This window comes from Lithobates pipiens, unplaced genomic scaffold (assembly GCF_037356315.1).
Source record: "Lithobates pipiens isolate NorthernLeopardFrog02 unplaced genomic scaffold, aLitPip1_a1.2 Scaffold_27, whole genome shotgun sequence".
In the NCBI taxonomy this organism is placed as follows: domain Eukaryota; kingdom Metazoa; phylum Chordata; class Amphibia; order Anura; family Ranidae; genus Lithobates; species Lithobates pipiens.
Genome location: NW_027507788.1, coordinates 169,248,345 through 169,270,524, shown reverse-complemented (window position 1 = coordinate 169,270,524; position 22,180 = coordinate 169,248,345). Strand labels below are relative to the sequence as shown.

Genomic DNA, 22,180 nt, shown 5'->3' with positions numbered 1-22,180 from the left:
AGTGCCAAGGATTTGTCCAGACCTGCCTAAGCAACCAGATTACCGCATTCTTCAACGTGGTACACTCAGAAAAAAGGAAGATATCGTATGATCAAGTGCTTTGGGCAGCAGAAATATGTTGGAAGCGGTTTAACCACTTCCCGCCCGGCCTATAACAGACTGACATCCGGGAAGTGGTTCCGTTATCCTGACTGGGCGTCAAATGACGTCCAGCAGGATAACATGCCGGCGCGCATCGATTGCAAGTGCGCCGTGTCAGTCTGACACAGGGCATCTCTGATCGTGATAAGAAACCTCTGACAGAGGCTTCTTACCAAGTGATCAGCTGTGACCAATCACAGCTGATCATCACAAGAACCAGGAAGTGCCAGTAAACGTCATTCCTCGGTTTATGCTGACAGGCAGAGCCGATCAGTGGCTCTCCCTGTCGGGGGGGGGGGGGGGGGGGTCGCATCTGTGCCGATAATCAGCACATTGATTATCAGCACAGTCCTCATCAATTGTACCCATAATCTGCCAATCGGTGCCCAGTCAGTACCCCATCATAACCCCCCTGCCAGTGCCCAATAAAGTGCCAATCAGTGCCCACCATAGTACCAGTGTCCATCACAGAGTAAATCAGTGCCCAGCATTAGTTTAAGGCTAGATTACGCTTTACCTGTAGGTGCAACAAATATCTCCTAAACCTACACGGTTTAGGAGATATTTGCAAGACAGGCCCCGCTGTCTACGGCGCATGTGCCGTAGACAGTGGCGCGCAGGCACACTGAGCATGCCGCTACTAACGTTGATCATGCCGTTAGTGGCGGCTCCAGCCAGTTACAGCACCGGAGCCGTGATACCCGGAAGTCATTCCATGATAAATGGCGGCGTCAGAGGAGGAGAACGAGGGTCGCTTCGGGGGCTCCCATCTCAGGTAAGTTATTCATAATGAGCTAGTATGCTATGCATACTAGCTCATAATGCCTTTGCCTTGAAGGGTGTATTTTTAATTTTTTTGGCTTTACTTCCTCTTTACCACCTGTCAGTACCTGCCCATCAGTGGCATCTATTAGTGTCCATCAATGCCGCCTGTCAGTGTCCATCAGTGCCACCTATCGGTGCCCATCAGTGCCGCCTATCAGTGCCCATCAATTCTACATATCAGTGCCAACTCATCAGTGTCTGTCAGTGAAGGAGAAAACAAAATTTTATAACAGAGACAAAGAAAAAAACTTTTTTTTTTTCCAAAAATTACAGTCTTTTTTAGTTTAGCAAAAAATAAAGACCCCAGAGGTGATCAAATACCACCAAAAGAAAGCTCTATTTGTGAGAAGAAAATGATAATGTAGTTTGGGCACAGTGTTGTATGACCGTACAATTGTCAAAGTGCGACAGCGATGAAAGCTCAAAATTGTCCTGGGCAGGGAGGGGAGAAAGTGCCTGGTATTGAAGTGGTTAAAATTTGAGCGAAAAAGAAAAAAATAAACCACAAAAAATGATAATGTGAGAGCTGCTAATATGAAAATATAGCCAGTGAAAGACAGTGAAGGTCAGGTAGATGCAGTGACAGCAACGGTCAGACTTCAGCTGACCTCTTACCCCTGGTACTCAAGCTGAAGGATCAAACACAGGGGGAGTATATAGAACTAGGGAACAAATACATTGTTTCATTGGTAAACTACACAATTGCCATATTTAAAAGGAGAAGTACAGCCAAACAAGCTTTGGATCTTCTCCTGTTGATCACAGAAGTGCAGATCGTTTTGTGACCTCTTTTCAGCAAAAAGTGGGCTAAAGCCTGCTGTTGGCTGATGTCACAGAGCCGGTCCAGGCTCGGGAAAGATTGTGACCATATGGTCGTGATCCACCCAACATGCCTGGACCGGCATCGAGCTCAGCGGGCCACTGAGCGCCTGAACCAGCTGTTTCCGCCCCTTGCACAGCCCAGCGATGACTGACAGTCACCAGTTCTATGCTCACAGAGCTCTCCGGATCGAGCGATCAGCAGTGTTTGATCGCTCAGTTCTCAGCCTAAAAGCCTGCGGGGGACCGATGCCGCATTCACTTAGGCAATTTTAATTCCAAAATAAAAAAAAACAAAAAAAATAACAAACATTCCCATACTTTTCTTTTAATGTAGAATATAACTCCCAACAGAGAGCAAAGCCAACAATAGATTGAATCAGTGTTGATGGGGGAATCCTTCCCACAGAGCCAATTCTGTCTTCCCAGTGAGGGGAGCCGCGCCAGACGGGAAAATCGCCTCAAAAAAAAAAAAAAGCCAACATGCTGGTGTACCCAAGTGGATCAATCAACTTCAGTACAACCAGCCTGCCCATACATGGTTCATATCTCAGCTGGTCCCTGCTGAACCGGCTGAGATTCAAACTGTCTATGGCCAGCTTTAGTTCCATTTAAATACCCTCGCCCAGGTGGAGGGGGGGGGGGGGGGTTTGGCCCCACAATAGGGCGGGCTCAGAGCTCCATTGGCAATGCTGGAGTCACTATGTATGTCTCTATGCAGGTTTCAATAAGAGCACACTGCAAATAAGGGGGGGGGGGGGTTTGCACTGGGGGAGTTGGATACTGCTCAAGACTAATTTATACTCTCACATAGGGGCTCATTCATGACTGACTTTTCGTAAAAAAAAAAAAAATCAAAAGGAGGAGCTTCTTCAGTTGGCTGTTGCATCTGCTTAGCAGCCTAACAGCATGCGTAGTTGGCTGACAACACTGCTGTTGCTGCTGATTTGAAGGCAGTGGTTTAGCGTTGTCAGTCTCAAACAGGAAGTACTGTACCTGGCAGGATCTCCCGGTAAGAACCTTTGCAGCAGTCAAAAAAAAAAAAATTGCCAATGAAAACTATATAACAGATAGGAATGGTGCCTAATATACTGAAACATTGACTTTGGGTTTACACTTTTAAATGAGCTTTTTTGTGCCGACTAGCTGGAGAGTGCGCCAAGGCTTTATTGCAGGGATATGCAATTAGCAGACCTCCAGCTGTTGCAAAACTACAAGTCCCATCATGCCTCTGGGTGTCATGCTTGTGGCTCTCAGAGTCTTGCTATGTCTCATGGGACTTGTAGTTCTGCAACTGGAGGTCCGCTAATTGCATATCCCTGCTTTATTGTATTATTTTGTGGATTGCACTGCCTATGTGCGTCTTTATTTCCTCTAACTCATAACTGACCTGAGCGGCTGCCATATTTGCTTTGCTCGAGGTTTTCTAACACAGAAAACAAAGACAAGGTGGTCGATATACTAAAAGGTATGTTCAATTTGCAATGGGATTCTACTTACTTTAGCGGATGTGGAGAACATTAAGTTGCAAAGAATACCCAATCATATGCAAGGGAATAAAAAAAATTATAATATATATATGAAGACTATATAAAACCCCTAAAACTTTTTCTGAAAGCAGACACCATAGAGAACAGATTGGTAGCTCCATTTTTTTTACGTTACACCATATTAGCATAACGCAGGGCTCGACAAACCACCCGAATGCCCAACTACCCCCCCCCCCCCCACCGCTATATATCCTGGGCTTCGCTTGCCTATCTGCAGGCCCGGGACTGGTAGAGGGGAGTGTTGTTGATCAGGAAGTGACAAATGATGTCACTTCCGGGTCCCCATTGACAGTTTCCCCGGCTATCGAGGTTGCGAAAGAATGCAATGCGATGCGCATTGCACTATATTCAGTGAAGCTGAGGGGAGAATGCCTCATTAAAGAGAACCTGTCACAAAAAAAAAAAAAAAAAAAAAAATCACATGGGGCACTTTTTGTTCACCAAGTGATGGGGGGAAAAATTCTAACCCCCACAACCCAAATAAAATAGAGACACCCCCACATATATGCACACAACAGGGTCCCTACGCCTGAAAACACCGATTGTGATACACGTTACATATCGCCACGCGCGCTGGGATGCAATAATTCTAGCACCAGACCTCCTTTGTAACGCTAAACTGGAGACCTTTGGGGGGCTTTAAAGAGTCGCCTATGGTAAATATAACTACTGAAGTTTGTTGCCATTTCACGGGCGCATGCAAATTTCAGGTTTGACATGTTGGGTATCTATTTATCGGCTTTTATATTTTACCACAAAACTTGGGTATTTTAATGCATTTTTGTGCCCCCCTAAATTAATAATGTGTTATTTACAGACATACCTTGTGGTACTATTCTATCGTGTGACATAAAAAATATGTAATTGGAACTACCACTATTTTATTCTCTCTAGGGTGTCTGCTTTCAGAAAATATATAAAGTTTGGGGGTTTTATGTAATCTTCAGGCCTGAAATTTTTTATTTTTTTTGCATACGTTTAAAAACTAACGGCTCTGGCTGTGAAAGGTTTAAAGGGCAAGTTCACCTATGAGAGTATGTTACAAGCTCCACCCGTAAGCTTTGTTAGTTTAAAAAACTCAAATTTAGTTTACTCAATTGTTTTGGTAAAATAAAAAAGATGAGGTTGTGCCAAGGAAATAGAAACCCAGCATGTCAAGCCTTAAAACTGCATGCACTAGTGAAACAGCAACAAACCTAAAGAGGACCTGCAATCTGCTCATATAATTTGTAATAAAAACCATCTTTGCCATTTTGAAGCTTCCCTCCAACCACTTTACATATTATTTTATATATACCGTGATTCTCTACTTGCCAAATAGGCTGCAGAAATCTCCCTCCACCGAGTCTGGCTGCAGCCATTTTAACTGTGGGAAGCTGAGGCTGCTGCCTGTTCACTTTCTGGATTCACACCTCCAGCTCTGCAGCTCTCATTGGCCCTTGTATGACTCATCCCCCCTGCCTTTCTGGCAAACTCTCATAAGAGTGAGAAAGAGAGAACTGTGCATGATGTTATAAGCCTAGGCTTTTTACCAGACAAGAAACAAGAAGTGGGCTGTATAAGGGATTTACTGGCAGAAAAAAAAAGTTTTACTATCCAAAGTTAAAACAACAAGGACATCAGATTTATTAGGAAGTCCCCGAGTTATGAACACGATAGGGACTGTAGGTTTATTTGCACGTCAAAGTTGTTCGTAAGTCGCAACACTGTAAGTGTAACTTCCGGTTGGAACACTGCATTCGTAAGTATAACTGCTGCCTGTGCATGGATGTGGGATGTTCCGGGTGCTTGTTATGTTATCTGGGGCATAGTACGGCATTGCGGGATGTGTGCAGAGGTGCTCGAAAGGTATCCAGGACCAGCGTGGAACAGCCGGCATTTGAGGCCGTTTGTAACTCGGGGGCTGCCTGTAAATGGAAAGTTTTGAAAAAATAAAAATAAAAAATGGACTGAAGGTCCTCTTTCCATAGCTCTCTTGAAAAGCCTGTACAGGTCCAACAGTTTGGAAAGGACCATGAATTATGGAGCCTAGAATTATTGCTCTCATTCTGACGTGCACGCCAATATGCAACATGGGTAGTGCAATCAATGGTTGGGGGGGTTGCTAAAAAAAAAATATTTTGGGGAGGATTTAAAGTGCTTTGATGTAACTTTTTTACTAAACTTTTTTCTTTCATCCCATACGGGACAAGACGTCAGGTATTTTTGGATGAGACACCAGAGGTCTAAAAGATCCCCCATATCTCATCTGTCCTCCAATGAAATTAATCGAGTACAGATCGCATTACTTTCATTTTTTCCCCAGCCACTCTAGCTGGTGAAAGTGACGTTTTACACATCACTTCCAGGTCAGTAACAGGAACGGGAGATCAGCGAGTGGACATTTGCTGATCTCCCTCCCCTCTATCCAGTGGCACCCTTCGCACTGCCGCCGGATCGCTCCCAACTGACAGTCGGCTTGTCAGAATTACACACACCTCCCCATGGCTTCAGCTGCCAGGAGTGTGTAAAACCCCCTGCATCAGGTGGAAATAAAATGGGTTGGAGGACGTTAAGTGCTCTATGGGGGAAAAAAAATAAAAATAAAAAAATAAAAAAAAAATAAAAAAATAAAAAAAAAATAAAAAAAAATCGAACCAGTTCCTCCATTCACGCTATACAGCACAGATGGATGAATGCCATGGCTGGGCTACTGTATTTCCATATCTGGCTCTTCTAGCTGTCAAGGTACCCGGTCACATCGGCTGCATCTGACTGGGCCACTAACTGGAGTGAATTTTAAGCCAGTTCATCAGGGACTGGCTGAAATTTGTAATCTACGGCCAGCAGTAGTCCATATACTGTACATCCAGACTGGGCGCAGCCAAGTCAATAAGGTGTTCCAAAATATTATATGTTGTGCAAATTTCCAGTTAAATGAATTTATATTTTGGTTGCCCTGTTAGGCACCTGTGCATGACTGAGGCTTAAAAGCCTCCCGTTTCAATCAAGAGATCAGACCTCTCGATGCTTGCCTTGTATGAAGCATCAGACAAGGCAAGCAGTATTTACTGCCCCCCCCCCCAGAAAAGCAATCCGACAGGGTGCTTTTTTTTAGCAGGTAGACGAAGATTGCAGGTGTTCAGCCAAATCTAACCCCCGATTTCCAGTTTGCTTTCTCTATGTCAAACTGAAACTTTGCATTGCAGGACCGTGCCGCAGCCGTGAACCAAACGTTTGGCTTGATATTGAAGCCCTATTTTCTTCCATGTGTGAGCCTGACAGACGGCGTTGCCCGTCAGACACGGCATCTCAAGAGGCGCTGCCGTCAGACACAGCATCTTGATTTAAAATTGTGTATAGTCACCCAAGCACCATCACCTGCTGATACTGCCCCCTTACCGCTCCTCAGGAAGGAGCCACCAGGGGTGACTTTCACCATGAGCAGTGGTGGTTGCTTTTATATTTTGGTTGCCCTGTTAGGCACCTGTGCATGACTGAGGCTTAAAAGCTTCCCGTTTCAATCAAGAGATCAGACATGGCATGTCGGGCGGCACAGCCTGTCAAGCATGGCATCTCGATTTTTTTGTGCATAGTCACCCAAGCACCATCGCCTGCAGTTACTGCCCCTCTTACCGCTCCTGGGGAAGGAGCCAAGGGTGACTTTCACCATGAGCAGTGGTGGTTGTTTTTCCCTATCAAGCAAACATTACTATACAGGATTTTTGTTAGCACACAATGAAAGTCAGCACAGCGCAGTCATTTTCTCTCCCTCTGCTCTGCTCCATGTTTTAGCCATCTAGTTACCAAAAACAAGACTTGTCAGAAAGCCTGGTGCTGCACAAAATGGCCGCCTGACTAAAGGTGTAAATGGCAGGATTACTTTCAGTACAGACGCTGTGAACACTGCAGAGCCCAGACAACATAATCACATAAGTGACCCGCATTACCACAAGATGGCACAAGAGAAATAACAATATTTTATAAGTCTCTTCCCCGTGTTCCCCCCCCCCCCCCCTCCACCAGATGATAACGGCGGTGGAGAGTTTCTACTTCACATGCGAGGAGCAATTTATACAGCGTGGCGGTGGTTAGGTGAAATTGAAGAGCACTCTGTCCCTGGACGGGCCTGTGAAGAGGCGATTACACACACACACTGCATTATTACAGCTTTCCTAATTATAGGCATTCTGCAAGAGCGGCCATAATAATCGCTCTCTGGCTGAATCGATAATGATACAAATGGAAGAGAAAGGCCGTCCCCAAAGAATAGAGTGCATCAGTCAAACGCCCACAATCACAAATAAAACGCAGAGAATATCGCACCTCATTTAGTGATCGAGGAGAGGACCGCTGCCATTGCCCATAGCAATCAAATTCTTTACCCGAGGGGTGGATTTAAAAAAAAAAAAAAAAAAAAAAAAAAAGGATTTTTAAAAACTGACATTGCATGTGTGAACATACAGACACTGTTTTTTTGGGTTTGGATGGAGTGTGAAAGAGTTTGAACCCCTGTAATTTTTTGGTACCGTTTCCCTGCTCAAATGATTCACCATGGTCCTCAGAAAGGCAACATTTAGTGGAATAGACAAGAAATCATCCAATGGGGGACACTTTCTCCAGAGATAATGGTCCAACAGGGGATTTATACCCATCTTCTGTGCAGAAAACCGCCTAGCAAACAGTATTGTGTAGATAACAGTTTTCCTATTTATAAAGGCTTTGCACTTATATTTTCTCTAGAAATTCTGCTCATAAATTTACATCGTCTTAAGCTAGGTGTTATTAGAGTAAGGAAACGCAAGAAAATGTGCAATTGTTTTCTCTTCACTGTTCCTCTCATCGACACCAATGCTGGGGCACCGTTCATCCCAATGACACCAACAATGAAAATTATTCTTCCCAATACCTCCCACTGCCCTCAAGCGTTATGTCATTTTGAAAACAAATTGAAATACCATGGCACTATTCCTCCCACTGACACCAGTGATAGGGCGCCGTCCCACCCACTGAAACCAAGGCTGGGGCGCCGTCCCACCCACTGAAACCAAGGCTGGGGCGCCGTCCCACCCACTGAAACCAAGGCTGGGGCGCCGTCCCACCAACTGAAACACAATTCCCCCCAGTGAAACCAATGCTGGGGCACCAGTCCTTGCAATAATGCCAATTTCCAGGGGGCCATTTCTCCCACTGAACCCATTATTTTCCCCACTGACTTCCAGAACAGGGGCATTTTTTTTACTCCCACTGTCCAGTTTGGCCCTCAAATAGTTTGACATACAGGGAACTGGCCCTTTATTCAAAAAATTCTGAGGACCACTACATATTAGATCTTTAGGAGCCCTTCAAAAAAAAAAAAAAAAGTCACGTAAATAAGTGTTTTTAGTTTCACTATATTTGGATGTTGCATTTGTATATGTCTTTATCCAACATTTGAAATCTTGCAATATCATGTCTAAGTGCGGTGTAAAAAAAAAATGGCAAAAATTGACGCCAACAAGAAATGGAGATATCATCCAAAGCAGCTTTGTAAATAGGCAAAACTTTCAGCAGCAAAATTTCCCAGAAAACAAAAATGAAATATTTATTTCCAGTTTTTATAAATAGGCACTTTAAGTGCCCTTGAAATCTATATGAATTTGAATACAGTCACATTAATGGTAGCTAGAGCTAGAATATCATACTGAAAATATTTCATAATGAAGTGCAGTGGTCAGCCCCACATAACGCAGTCTGCTCTCTCATTCTCCCAGAGTACATTAAGACCAAGATCCACTTAAGCCAATGCACTAATGACCACACTGATGTATTAATCCATCTCTCGGAAGAGCTCAAACAACTTGCTATAAGTGCAAAGTTGCCATTATATATATATAATTAAAGCGGCCTTCTTGCAATATTCAGACTCTATAAATATCCTAAACGAAAGGCTACTAAACTTGGGCCTATTTCTGGAGCAAAGGCCTGCTGCCTACGCATGCTGAAGGTTAGATTATGTCGGAGCACCTCCAAAGACAGCCACTTAACCTGTAATGTGCAATAATTGTGTTAGTCCAGCGGGCGGCTATCTGGAGCGGGTGGGGGGTCAGGCATCTGTCACACTACAAGAATCTACACCGCTGTGTTAAGTGCAGAGCATCCTAAGATGTACACACTCCCTGGGAATATTGAGCAGGCTCTCATCTGCATTTCAAATCCATTGCCTTGTTGTATTAGGGTACAGGGAGAAGACTACAGTAATTAGTCTATGTGGCAGAGGAGGGGAAAAGCAAAACTTCCCTTTTTATGAAGTTCTATCCTGGAAGCCCTGCAGGAAGAAGAGGGAGAGGAGCAGGGATTTCAAATCCACCAGACCACTGCACCAGCAGCGTGGGCACTGACAGCTCATCACCCATGGAGGGCAGTATAGCAGGGGTGTCAAAATCAACTAAAATCGCTAGCTGAACTGGCAGCATGGTTGGCCTCAAAGGGCTGGTTGTATTCGGGGTGCACTACGTAGAGTTCAGGGGTGTGCTATCTACAGAGTGCAGGGGTGTGCTGTGCACAGAATGTAGGGTTTAGGAGTGTGCAACTCTAGTACCTTTGGAGATCTGTCCCCGTCGGGTCCCGTAGTGAGTGCATGTTTCCAGGGGGCCCCTGAGATCAAAGCTGCCCCTTGCAAACACAGAAGGTTTCTTTGTTTACAAGTGATAACAGGGAGCTGAAAATGGTGAAATGGAATTCTGCCATGATCTGGCTGCAGAACTGAACATATGGGCCACATGACAAGGCCTGGAGGATTGTGTTTGACATACAGCATGTGGTGTAGTGTTAAACTTTTCAATTTTTCTGTATAAGGTGAACTAATCCTTTAACCACTTCAATACCGAGCTATAGTCATGCCGTCCGCAGAAGGGATCTCCCATTCTGGGCAGGGGTCATGACGTCCTCGGTACCTCACCGCTCCTGCAGGCCCCCAGGGGCCCACAGAGTGGCGATCGTGGATGAGGTGTGTCCCTCGGACACAGCCCATCCCAGATCGGAGTAAAGAGACAATAAAAAAAAAAAAAAAAAAAAGGCTCTTTACCACGTGACCGGCTGTATCCAATCACAGCCAGTCCCATGTATTGAGCATACCATGTATGACCACGTACACAGAGCGGCGATCGGGGACACGGCTTGTCACCCTGACACAGCCCAACCCGGATCGCAGTAAAGAGCCAATGAAATCGGCTCTTTACCACGTGACCGGCTGTGCCCAATTACAGCCGGTCAACAAAGTAAACAAACCGCGGTAACGAGATGTTACTGGGTTCTCCTCCTCACACCGATCATGTGTGAGAAGGAGAGTTTGGTAACATATCGTTACCATTTACAGTACACACCAACACACACTGATTGCCCCCGCCCCCCCCCTATTAAAAAAAAAAAAAAAAAAGAGTACCGGTCGCCACCCATCAAAGTACCCGGGTACCTGTCACCAGGCCATCAGACTACCCGAGGACCAGTCACCAGGCCATCAGACTACCCGAGGACCAGTCACCAGGCCATCAGACTACCCGAGGACCAGTCACCAGGCCATCAGACTACCCGAGGACCAGTCACCAGGCCATCAGACTACCCGAGGACCAGTCACCAGGCCATCAGACTACCCGAGGACCAGTCACCAGGCCATCAGACTACCCGAGGACCTTTCACCAGGCCATCAGACTACCCGAGGACCTTTCACCAGGCCATCAGACTACCCGAGGACCTATCTCCAGCCAATCAGAGTACCCAGGTACCTGTCACCAGCCCATCAGAGTACCTATCTGCAGCCCATGCCTCATAGAATATATGTTGGGGTGTTTGCTTTCCAATATGGGGTAATTTTGTGGGTAATTTCACTGTCCTGGTGCACGGGGACCTTCAAAAGCGTGATGGGTAGGAATGAAATGAGATGTGTAATTTATGCTCCTAGAACACCTCAAGGTACTACTTCAATGTTGGGCCTCCAGGTCCTTCACAAATGTAATAGGTGGTTAGGAAATTAGAGGTGTAATTTTATGCTCCTAGAACCCGATTGTGCTCCTTGCATGTTGGACCTCTCTGTGTGACCAGTCTGTGTAAAAGTCAGACACATGTGGTATCTCCATACTCAGGAGGAGTAGCAAATTGTATTTTGGGGTGTAATTGAAAGTATGCATATGCCGTGTGTGAGAAATAACTTGTTATGAAAATTTTGTGAAAAAAAATAAAATTCTTAATTTTCCCAAGAATTGTGGGAAAAAATTACAACTTCAAAAAAAACTCACCACGCCTCTTGCTAAATACCTTTGACTGTCTACTTTTCAAAAAGGGGTCATTTGTGGGGTATTTGTACTTTTCTGACATTTCAGGGTCTCAAGAAATTAGGCCATCACTGCATCAGATGTGATCAATTTTCAACGATTTGCACCATAGCTTGTAGACTCTATAACTTTCAAAGAGACTAATTAATATCCACTAATTTGGGTTATTTTCATCAAAGAAATGTAGTCGTATAAATTTTGGCCCAAATTTATGAACAAAAATGACTTATTTGCAAAGTTTTATCATAAAAACTAAAAAAAAAGCTTTTTTTTTTTCATGGTGTTGCATGAGTAATTGCCATTCAAAGTATGAGAGCACTGAAAGCTAAAAATTGGTCTGGGAAGGAAGGGTGTATAAATGTCCTGTATTGAAGTGGTTAAAGGAAAAGTCTGGTTGGATGCAATGTCTTATATACTTTTGGAGGAAATGCTGATTGACCAACCAGGGCAACCAATCAAAACAGCCAACCACTTACACCTTTACATTGGGAACCTTTTACAGCAAAGGCAATTTCCCAGCCAGGCCTGCTGCTATTAGAAATCTGCACATTTAAGGTTGTAAGTCAGCCAACTTGTAAACAAATGACAGAAGATAAAAAATGGGCAAAGAGAGAAATGCATTCTCTCCCAGTCAGAAGGAAGGTCTAGTAGGTAGCAGCAGAGGTCCTGCAGTATTGGAGCGGCTCCTGCTGCTAGCGTCCGGCTACCCACTCAGCAGAAGGCTTTGTACTAAAACATTCCCTCTCTGTGGAAATTCTACATACAGAAGACATAAGGAAACTGAGCCATAGCTGATGCTTAATCAGTGCTTAGAGGAGGCAAACAAAACACGTTCTCCGTGATTTATCTTCAGTGCACATCGATGAGATAAAAAAGTAAAGCGCGCCTTTCCACCGTTCCATTCCTGAGCGAGAGATGAGACTTCACTGCATGAAAGGCGGGATCTGTGCTGGAACGGGGAACAATACAAACACTGGCACAGCACAATTTATACATAGGGGACACCCCGATATATCCAGGAGGAAGCTGTACATTGAAAAAAAAAAAAAAAAAAAAAACATGTATGGTCCCCCGTCCTAAATGTGCCGTCCAATCATGGAGTCCTGTATGCAATCTGTGCCTATCAAAGCTGAAATTCCATTTGCTTATATTTCTCCTTCCCTGGTTTCTTCTTTCTCCCCACATCTACATGCTAATAACATTTTACATAAATATTTTCGTTTCATCACATACCGTATCTCATATCCAGTGATGTCATCACTGCGTCTCTGATTTTCTATGCAGAGTACACAGATCATAGCTGCTGGGAGGGGCTTCCTGATAACATCACAACAGCCTGCCTCCGTACTCCTCAGACATGATGAAGTAGTGGGCTGACTCTTGGGAGGAGTTATGCAGATATCAAAATGCCTTGATGGGTGTGTGTCTGTTGGAGTGGGTGTTCCTAGGCAGCTTGTACTGACATGCAGACCACTCTAGGTCACACCCACCTGAGACTCAAGGAAAGAAGGGGGACCCCTGGAAGCGTGTCAGAGGAATAGCAGAAACCAAACTTGCCAGTATCGGTGCTTCCCTGTGTGCTAGAGTCGCACTACGGCGCATATGGGTGAACAATAAGGCGGGCCAGCGCACACGGGTGCACAATGCGGTGCATCGGCGCGGGCACGCCATGGCTCGCACAACCCAAGATCCCCCTGGCGGGCCTATAAAAGCCAGTTCAGCCCCTTGCTCAATTGCTGGTTTGTCTTTTCAGCTTCCAATGTTCCTGTTCCAAACTCTGTGTACCTGTGACCCCGATTGACCCTGACCTCCTCTGAATCTCTACAGCGCTTGCTTTAAGGACTTCTTTATTTGCCTGATCTCTGTGTTTGACCGTCAGCTTGCTTAAGGACTCCGCTATTGCCTGACCCCTGGCTTGCTTAAAGGACTTCTCTATTGCTTGATCTCTGTGTATGACCCCGGTTTGCCTAAAGGACTTCTCCTGATCCCTGTGTTTGACCCCCTGCCTCCTCCTCAGAATCTGCTCATCTCCATTTCCGGATCAAGGTGTCAGAGCGCCGGCCGGGCTTCTCATCCCGTCCAGTGTCAAGTCCGCTCTGCATGGTTCATCTCTTCTCCAGAAGATCTCCACCCAAGCCTCTTCTACCTGCTGGCGACCCGTGCCTCTCTGTGCCACCTTCAGGGGTAGAGCACACTCAGCTACAAGGAGAGCTGCTCTCAGCATCTCGGCCTTGGTGAGAACCTGACAAAGCGGCACATATAAAGTGTCCTACTGGAATGAGTGGAGTGGCAACCACAGCCTGGACTCTGACAAGGCCACATTCCCAATGCGTTTCACATACACCCCCCTCCCCGAGCTTAGTCATGGGGAACACACCTACATGGGATGCTGAGCTTCCACGATTGAAAGAACTGAAATCCAATGAATGAAAGGAGTGAGTAAATAACAATCAGGCTGGGGAGGAATAAGGCTAGATCCCAGGTGCCCAACCTGTGGGCTGAGGGTTAGATAATGCTGGAATTAGAGCAAGTCATTACAGTACAGGAGGGGAGCCGATGTATGACTGAAGGGGAGGCTGGAGTTCAGTTTAACCACTTCCCATCCCCGGCTATGGTCAAATGACGTCTGCAGATGGGAGCTCCCATCCTGGGTGGCGCCGTCATATGACGTCCTCAGCTTAACGCCGGTATAGGGGGCGTACACGGCAAAACATCACTCAGCAGCTGATGCCACGATGTCCGCCAGGCACCCGCGATCGCTTGGGGGATGTGTGTGTGTAAAGTTAGGGGAGAGGAGACAGATTGTATGTTCCTAGTACCGTATATACTCGAGTATAGGCCGACCCGAATATAAGCCGAGGCCCCCAATTTACCCCCAAAAAAACTGGCAAACTTATTGACTCGTGTATAAGCCGAGGGTAAGACATGCCTGTCCATCCCTGTGTGTGTGTCCGTCCATCCCTGTGTGTCCGTCCATCCCTGTGTGTCCGTCCATCCCTGTGTGTCCGTCCATCCATCCCTGTGTGTGTGTGTGTCCATCCATCCATCCATCCCTGTGTGTGTGTGTCTCCATCCATCCATCCATCCCTGTGTGTGTGTGTCTCCATCCATCCATCCATCCCTGTGTGTGTGTGTATCCATCCGTGTGTGTGTGTGTGTGTGTGTGTGTGTGTGTGTGTGTGTGTGTGTGTGTGTGTGTGTGTGTGTGTGTGTGTGTGTGTGTGTGTGTGTGTGTGTGTGTGTGTGTGTGTGTGTGTGTGTGTGTGTGTGTCCAGCCTACCTGTGTCCCGAGCCTTTGTCCCGAGCCTCCGTCCCGTGCCGAGCCTCCTTGCCTCCGTGCCTCGCCGCCGTGCCTTGCCTCCGTCCCGTCCCGTGCCGTGCCGTGCCTTGCCTCCGTCCCGTGCCCTCTTCGTTCGTCGGCGCCTCGGCGGCCATTGTAAAATTCAAAAGCTGCGCCGCCGCCTTCGCCTGTGATAGGCGGAACACTGAATTTCCCAGCAGCCTGTGTTCCGCCTATCACGTACATCGTATCATCCTCGTCCGTAGTACGAGGATGATACGATATCCGTGATAGGCGGAACACAGGCTGCTGGGAAATTCAGTGTTCCGCCTATCACAGGCGAAGGCGGAGCCGGAGGCGCGGCTTTTGAACTATAGAATGGCCGCTGTCTGTCTGCTCGACACGCTGATCGAGCGGGCAGACAGCGATGACTCGAGTATAAGCCGAGGGGGGCACTTTCAGCCTCAAAAAAGAGGCTGAAAATCTCGGCTTATACTCGAGTATATACGGTATATACAAACACTGATCGGTCTCTTCCCTCCCCCCCCCCCCCCGCCACAGTTAGAACACACAGAGAGGGAACACAGTTAACCCCTTAATCACCCCCTAGTGTTAACCCCTTCCCTGCCAGTGACATATACACAGTAAACCGTGAAAATTTATAGCTCTGATTGCTGTATCAATGTCAATGGTTTCAAACAAGTGTCAAAAGTGTCAGATATGTCCGCCGCAATCACGATAAAAATCGCAGATCGCCGGCATTACTAGTAAAAAAAGTATAAAAATGCCATAAATCAATAACCTATTTTGTAGGCGCTATAACTTTTGCGCAAACCAATATACGCTTATTGCAGGTTTTTTTTTACCAAAAATATGTAGAATACATATCGTCCTAAACGGAAGAAAAAAAATTTTTTTTAAATTGGGATATCCATTATAGCAAAAAGTAAAAAAATAGTGCTTTTTTTTTGTTTATAGCGCAAAAAACAAAAACCGTAGAGGCGATCAAATACCACCAAAAGAAAGCTCTGTCTCCATTTAATGTGTTTCTTGTTTCAGGGAGGAGGAGCTTATCTCTCGGATGCTGCCCTGGAAGACAATTCGCGAAAAATGGATGTCAATTTTGTTTCGAGTACAGCGTCGCATGTCCGCGCAAGTGTCAGTTAAACGACGCAGTGCCGCATTACAAAAAATGGCCTGGCAAGGAAGGGGGTAAATTCTTCCGGGGTTGAAGTGGTTGTAAACCCTTCCATATACTCAGTGAAGTGACTGACCTCAAATAATACACAGAGATGAAAACACAACCTCCTACATAAAATGTGCTAGTTTATCTGCAGCCCTCTCTGCTATACAGCCCTTCAAAGTACACAGTTTATACAGCATTTCTCAGCTTCAGAAGGGCGGGGGCGGGGATCTGGAGTCACACACTGTACAGCACAAAAAAGAAGAGTGGAGTGTAATCTGGGAGCTGAGTGTAAGGAAAGGATACACCCACAAGGAAAGGGGGGGGGGGGACCATCCCTTGGTGTCAGAATAAAAATGAGAATTAATTTATACAGATGGCAGAGCGAGGAGAGAGCAGACTGAAATAACACTCAGTCCTTTGGATTGAGGCAAGTACATTTTTTATTGCAGAGGTTTACAATCACGTTATCATCCCTCTCTATGATCAAAATAGAAAGAAAGAAATAAACAAGGAAATTAAATAACCACTTGCTGACCAGGCCTTTTCTGGAACTTTTTTGTTTACAAGTATAAAAGACTATTTTTTACAGAAAACTACTTAGAACCCCCAAATTATATATATATAAAAAAAACATTAAAGTTGGCACAATTTTTCTGTATAATGTGAAAGCTAATGTTACGTGGAGTAAATAGATACCCAACATGTCACACTTTAAAATTGTGCCCACTTGTGGAATTACAACAAACTACGGTACTTAAATATCTACATAGATGATGTTTAAAATTATTACAAGTTACCAGTTTAGAGTTGCAGAGGAGGTCTAGTGCTACAATTACTGCTCTCGCTCTACTGATCACGGCAATACTTCACACTGTTTACATATATGTGGGTGCGACCTAAGTATGCATTCATTTCTGCACGCAAGCCTGAGGGGATGGGGTGCTTTACTTTTTTTTTTCCTTATTCATTTTACACTGTCTTTTTTTTTTTTTTATCACCCCCTTGTCCCTATTACAAGGAATGTAAACATATCTTGTAATAGAAATAAGTATGACAGGTCCTCTTTATTGAGAGATCTGGGTCAACAAGACCTCACATCTCGCCTTTACCTGTAAAAGCAAAAGAAAAACACTTTGACTTTAAAAAAAATCATCTCTTTAAGCCTGAGAACCAGAAGTGAAGTCAGAGGTCACTCCAGTCCTCCAAGGGCATAGAGCCGACTGGGAGCCATCTTGCCCTCACTCGGCTTCCTGTTTATCCATCCATTGAATCGGAGCCGTCGGTAAACCCAGAAATGAGCAGAAAGCAGTGGGGGAGGAGGAGCACCTCTCCCACCGCCGCCTCTAAAAGTGATCCCATGTCGATTCTGCTGCTGGCATCACTTCCATCTGATGCAAAATCTCCCACAGAACAAAATAATACCAGGGTTATGGCAGCTAGCTTGAAAATCAGTAGACCAATCACAAGCAGGAAATTATATTTCTGGGGGGCGCTCTGTACTCATTCTGTGTAGAGAATGTCTCCAGGTAGCCATGTTGCATTTTAAAGCAAATTACAGAGCTGCCGATTAAAAAGGAAAGGTCATTTTTAATTATATTCAATTACATTATTTGTGTCGCAATTGTATATGCCATTTTACTTTTTCTATTTACTTTTATCCCACGAATGTGGAGTTACCCTTTAACTTAGCCAGTTTTGTTATTCACACCCCCCTCCTGGACAGGGGCATGTCTACGATCACACCCCCCCCCCCCCCCCCCCCCAGGCAGGTTTGGAGTCATGAAGTCACAGGTGCACTTCTAGGGTTACACCCCCTGAACACCCCTCCCCCCCCAGTGGTGTGCACTTCTATGGTCACATGCCATAAGGGACGGGGTCACCGGATGACATCACCCGGTGACCACAACCCATACCTATATAGGTCACTGCGCACCACACACGCGGCATTATATCGGGAGAGAGCGTCGTGTCAACATCGGAAGACAACAAAGGAGAAGACAGGGCCAATGCTAACAAAAGAGCAGAAGATAGCGGAGGAGCCTGGCAGAAGACATCGGAGAGGGGGAGAAGAACCGGAGAGAGCAGAGAAGTCGGGAGAGACCCCCACAGCGGCCTAATAAATTACTTTAAAAACCTGTCTAGTGTGTTTTTTATTGACACTTTTTTCCCCCAGGTGAATGGGTAGGGAGACCCCGACAACCAACGGCCAGGGTTGTCGGGAAGAGGCCCTTGTCCTCATCAACATGGAGACAAGGTGCTTTGGGGTTGGGGGGCCGCAAGGCGCCCCCCCTACCCCAAAGCACCCACACCCCATGTTGAGGGCATGTGGCCTGTTAGGTTTGGGGGGGCGCTCGCTCATCCACCCCCTTTCCTGACCGGCCGGGCTGCGTGCTCGGATAGGGGTATGGTGTGGACATCTGAGGGACCCCCCACACAGTTTTTTTTTTTGTTTGTTTTTTCGGCGTGGGGGGTTCCCCTTAACATCCATATCCGACTGAAGGGCCTGGTATGCCCTTGGAGGAGCAACCCATGCCAGTTTATTTAAAATTTGTCGTGGAGTTCCCCCTCAAGATCAGAGCACAAGTCGCATGCCAAAGTCGGAGCAATCAAGACAGCGATCCGACTTCAATGATAGTCAATGGGCTGAAGTAGGATCAAAGTCGGACCAAAGTAGTGCAGGGAGCATATGTGGGGCGGGGGAGGGGGTGTACGGATTCCAGGACTCAGGATCACCTGTGTAGGAAGGTGTACATAAAACAAATGACTTAGTTCAGGACGGAGTGTGGAAGGATTAGACCCCCCCGTCAGGTTTTCATTGCTCTCTGTGTCCCGATTGGGAAGATTCACCCTTTCTGCCTGTCTATAGTGTCTCCAAGATAGACAGTGAGGAGAGATCCAAAAAGTTAGATGTCACCAAAAAAGGAAGTGAGGGGAAATCATCCACTGGAGACACCTGTCCTAGTGACAACTAAGGAGGAATTCCTCTCACTTCCTGTCTCTGAGACAACAGAAAGTGAAGAAAAATCTCCCTGATGGGACACAGACAGGAAAAATAATTCCCCTCCGTAGTTCATCCAAAACTGTAGTAAACTATGATGGCAGTGATGAGGGCTCTCAGTCCTGGCAGGACCCCTACAGATGATACTGTTCTTAACATTAATTCTCATTGGAAAAGCCAGGGGCCTCTCCCCTCATACATTTTCAGGGGCCCCGGTGCTGAGCTAATAATAGTTATAGGGCCCCAGGCCAATATTAGAGCTCCTTGGGAGTCAACCCTTAGAGGCACCTTTGGCATCAAGAGCCCATTATTATTATTGTTCTTTTGGAGCCCTGGTATTATTACTAGTGCTGTGGACTTTCATGTCAGGCCCATTATTATTATATTTTCACTAGTACTCAGAATTTGGATTTTCATGTTGGGCCCCTGGTATGCGAGTACTGGAAGGGACCCTACACAAGATCATGCCCCCTCAGTAATAAGCTTATAGTAGTTATAGGGCCACTTTGGTGGGGACATCGGGGGCCCATTATTGGAGCCCTCCTATAGTATTATCAGTAGTACTGTGGATTTTCATTTAGGGCTCCTTGATAGTCAACCCTTAGGGGCCCCTTTGGCAGGGATATTAAGAGCCCATTATTATTGTTTTTGAGCCCTGGTATTATTACTAGTACTGTGGATTTTCATGTCGGGCCCCTAGTAGGTCAGTTATGGAGGGGCCCGAGCCAATATTACAGCTCCTTGAGAGTAATCCCTTAGGGGCCCCTTTGGCAGGGACATCAGGGGCCCATTATGACTGTATTGGGTCACTTGGGCCCCTGGTATGTGAGCTCTGGAGGGACCCCTGGTATGTCAGCTCTAGAGGGGCCCGAGACAATATTACAGCACCTTGAGAATCGCCCCTTAGGGGCACCCTTGGCAGTGACATACCAGGGGCCCATTGTTATTATATTTTCACTAGTACTCTGAATTTTCATGTTGGGCCCCTGGTATGTGAGTACTGGAAGGGCCCCTACACAAGATCATGGGGCCCCCAGTGCTGAGCTTATACTAGTTATAGGGCCCCTTTTATGGGAACATCAGGGGCCCATTATTGGAGCCCTCCTATAGTATTATCAGTAGTACTGTGGATTTTCACGTTGGGCCTCCGGCAATTATTAGAGCTCCTTGAGAGTCAGCCCTTAGGGGGCCCCTTTGGCAGGTCCTCAGGGGCCCATTATGTTGGTATTGGATTTCTATGTGGGGCCCCTGGTGTCTCCCTGCTTGGACACAGCAGAGCCCCGCCCCTGACAGGTGCCAGTGAGTGACATTGTGTAGTAATGACATTAGTGAGGGGCCCCCAGCTGTCTCCTCATAGGGCCCCTGTCATTCCCGCCCCCCTGTCAGGTGTTTTGGCGGGAAGTCGCTCGGACAGGTCATCCCATTTCGGGGTGTGGGGGGGTACCGGCGGGTTTCGGGGTGTGCGGCGCACCCTGAGTACCCCCGGGGCCCTCACATCCGGGTTCTCTGTTGTGTATATTCCCCCCTCCCCTCACCCCTATACCGGGGATACTCCGGCCCCCTCCAGCCCTGGGCCCCGCACACCCCCCTCCCGGTAAGATGCGGAGTCCCCTGGAAGGGGGCGGGGGATGGACTGTACCATCGGCGGGGCGATCCTTGGACTCGGGCCTCCATCACACCGATCCCCGCCCGGCCACACCGACCCCCCAATCACCGGGCCGCCCCCCGCCCGTCCTCCGAGCCGCCCTTTCCCCTCCACAGCCCCGGAATCCCGACCTGGCCGCCATCATGGGCGCGACTACCCGGCCCGGAACCCCCCTCACCCCAGAGCGGGACCGCCGAGGACTCCACCATCCCCGGATCCGGGGGGCCCCACACCTCCCCCCCGCCTCTCCGACCCGTCCATCACCTACCTGGGGGGGACTCCGAGCCCCCGGAGCCCCGTCCGCTCCCCTCCGCCCTCCACAATTCACCATTTCACTGCAAATTACCAACCCGTCCTCACCTCACAATGGTAGCTGCAGAGATGGCGGCCTGGGCCGGATTACCATAATCTGCCTAGCAACCGCCGCACGCCGCCCGCTCATTGGTGGGAACCGAGCGTGGGAAGGAGCGGCCTCTGTCCGCCTGCCCGGTGTAGCCGTGACCGGAATATACCCGTGTGATTACTGGCTGTGCGGGGGGAGATAGGGGGACAGGCATGGGGCAGATACGGGGGGCAATCAGTGGTGTTGGTGGGTGTACTCGGGGATCTCACATACAGCACCACCAATGGCGGCCAGAGGAACTGCAAGACACGTGATGTCCTTCACAGGGTATCCGCTATAGGACCCGGCATAGGGGCGCCGTGACCCCGGGGAATGATGTCCATGGGGGGACAGAACCCGGGGAGCTATGTCCATGGGGTGTGGAACTCGGGGAACAATGTCCATGGGGGAGACAGAACCCGGGGAACGATGTCCATAGGGGGGACAGAACACGGGGAATGATGTCCATAGGGAGGTATGGAATTCGGGGAGCTATGCCCTCAAGGGGGACAGAACCCAGGGAGCGATGCCCATAGGAGAGGGGGAACAGAGTCAGGGGAGCGATGACTATGGAGGGGAAAGAACCCAGGGAGCGATGTCCATGGGGGGGGGCGTAACCCAGGGAGCAATGTCCATGGGGGGCAGAAACCCAGGGAGCGATGTACTCAGGGGTGGACAGAACCCGGGGAACGATGTCCATAGGGGGGATGGAATGCAGGGAGTGATGTCCATCGGGGGCAGAGCCAGGGGAGTGATGTCCATAGGAGGGGAGGCAGAGCCCGGGAGCGATGTCCATAGGGGGGACGGAACCCGGGGAGCGATGTCCATAGGGGGGACAGAGCCAGGTGAATGATGTCCATGGGGGGGGCGGAACCCAGGGAGCCATGTCCTCAGGGGTGGGCTGAACCCAAAGAACAATTTCCATAGGGGGGGACGGAACCCAGGGAGCCATGTCCTCATGGGTGGACAGAACCCGGGGAACAATGTCCATAGGGGGGACAGAGCCAGGGGAGTGACTTCCACAGGGGGGGATGGAACCCGGGGAGCTATACTCTCAAGGGGGGCA

At 47.6% G+C, this 22,180-nt stretch overlaps 1 protein-coding gene across 2 annotated transcripts in view; it reads right to left on the bottom strand.

Annotated features, from left to right (window-relative positions):
* PRDM10 (PR/SET domain 10) overlaps nucleotides 1–21,231 on the bottom strand; it is a 133,651-nt gene extending 112,420 nt beyond the window's left edge. The window contains exon 1 of one of the 2 annotated variants that reach the window (XM_077457887.1): nucleotides 21,093–21,231. The gene's annotated coding sequence lies outside the window, so the exon portion shown is untranslated. Of the gene's footprint in view, nucleotides 1–21,000 lie in introns of both variants that reach the window. The other variant, XM_077457886.1, reaches the window with a different exon arrangement.
* Between the last annotated feature and the right edge of the window lie 949 nt (nucleotides 21,232–22,180).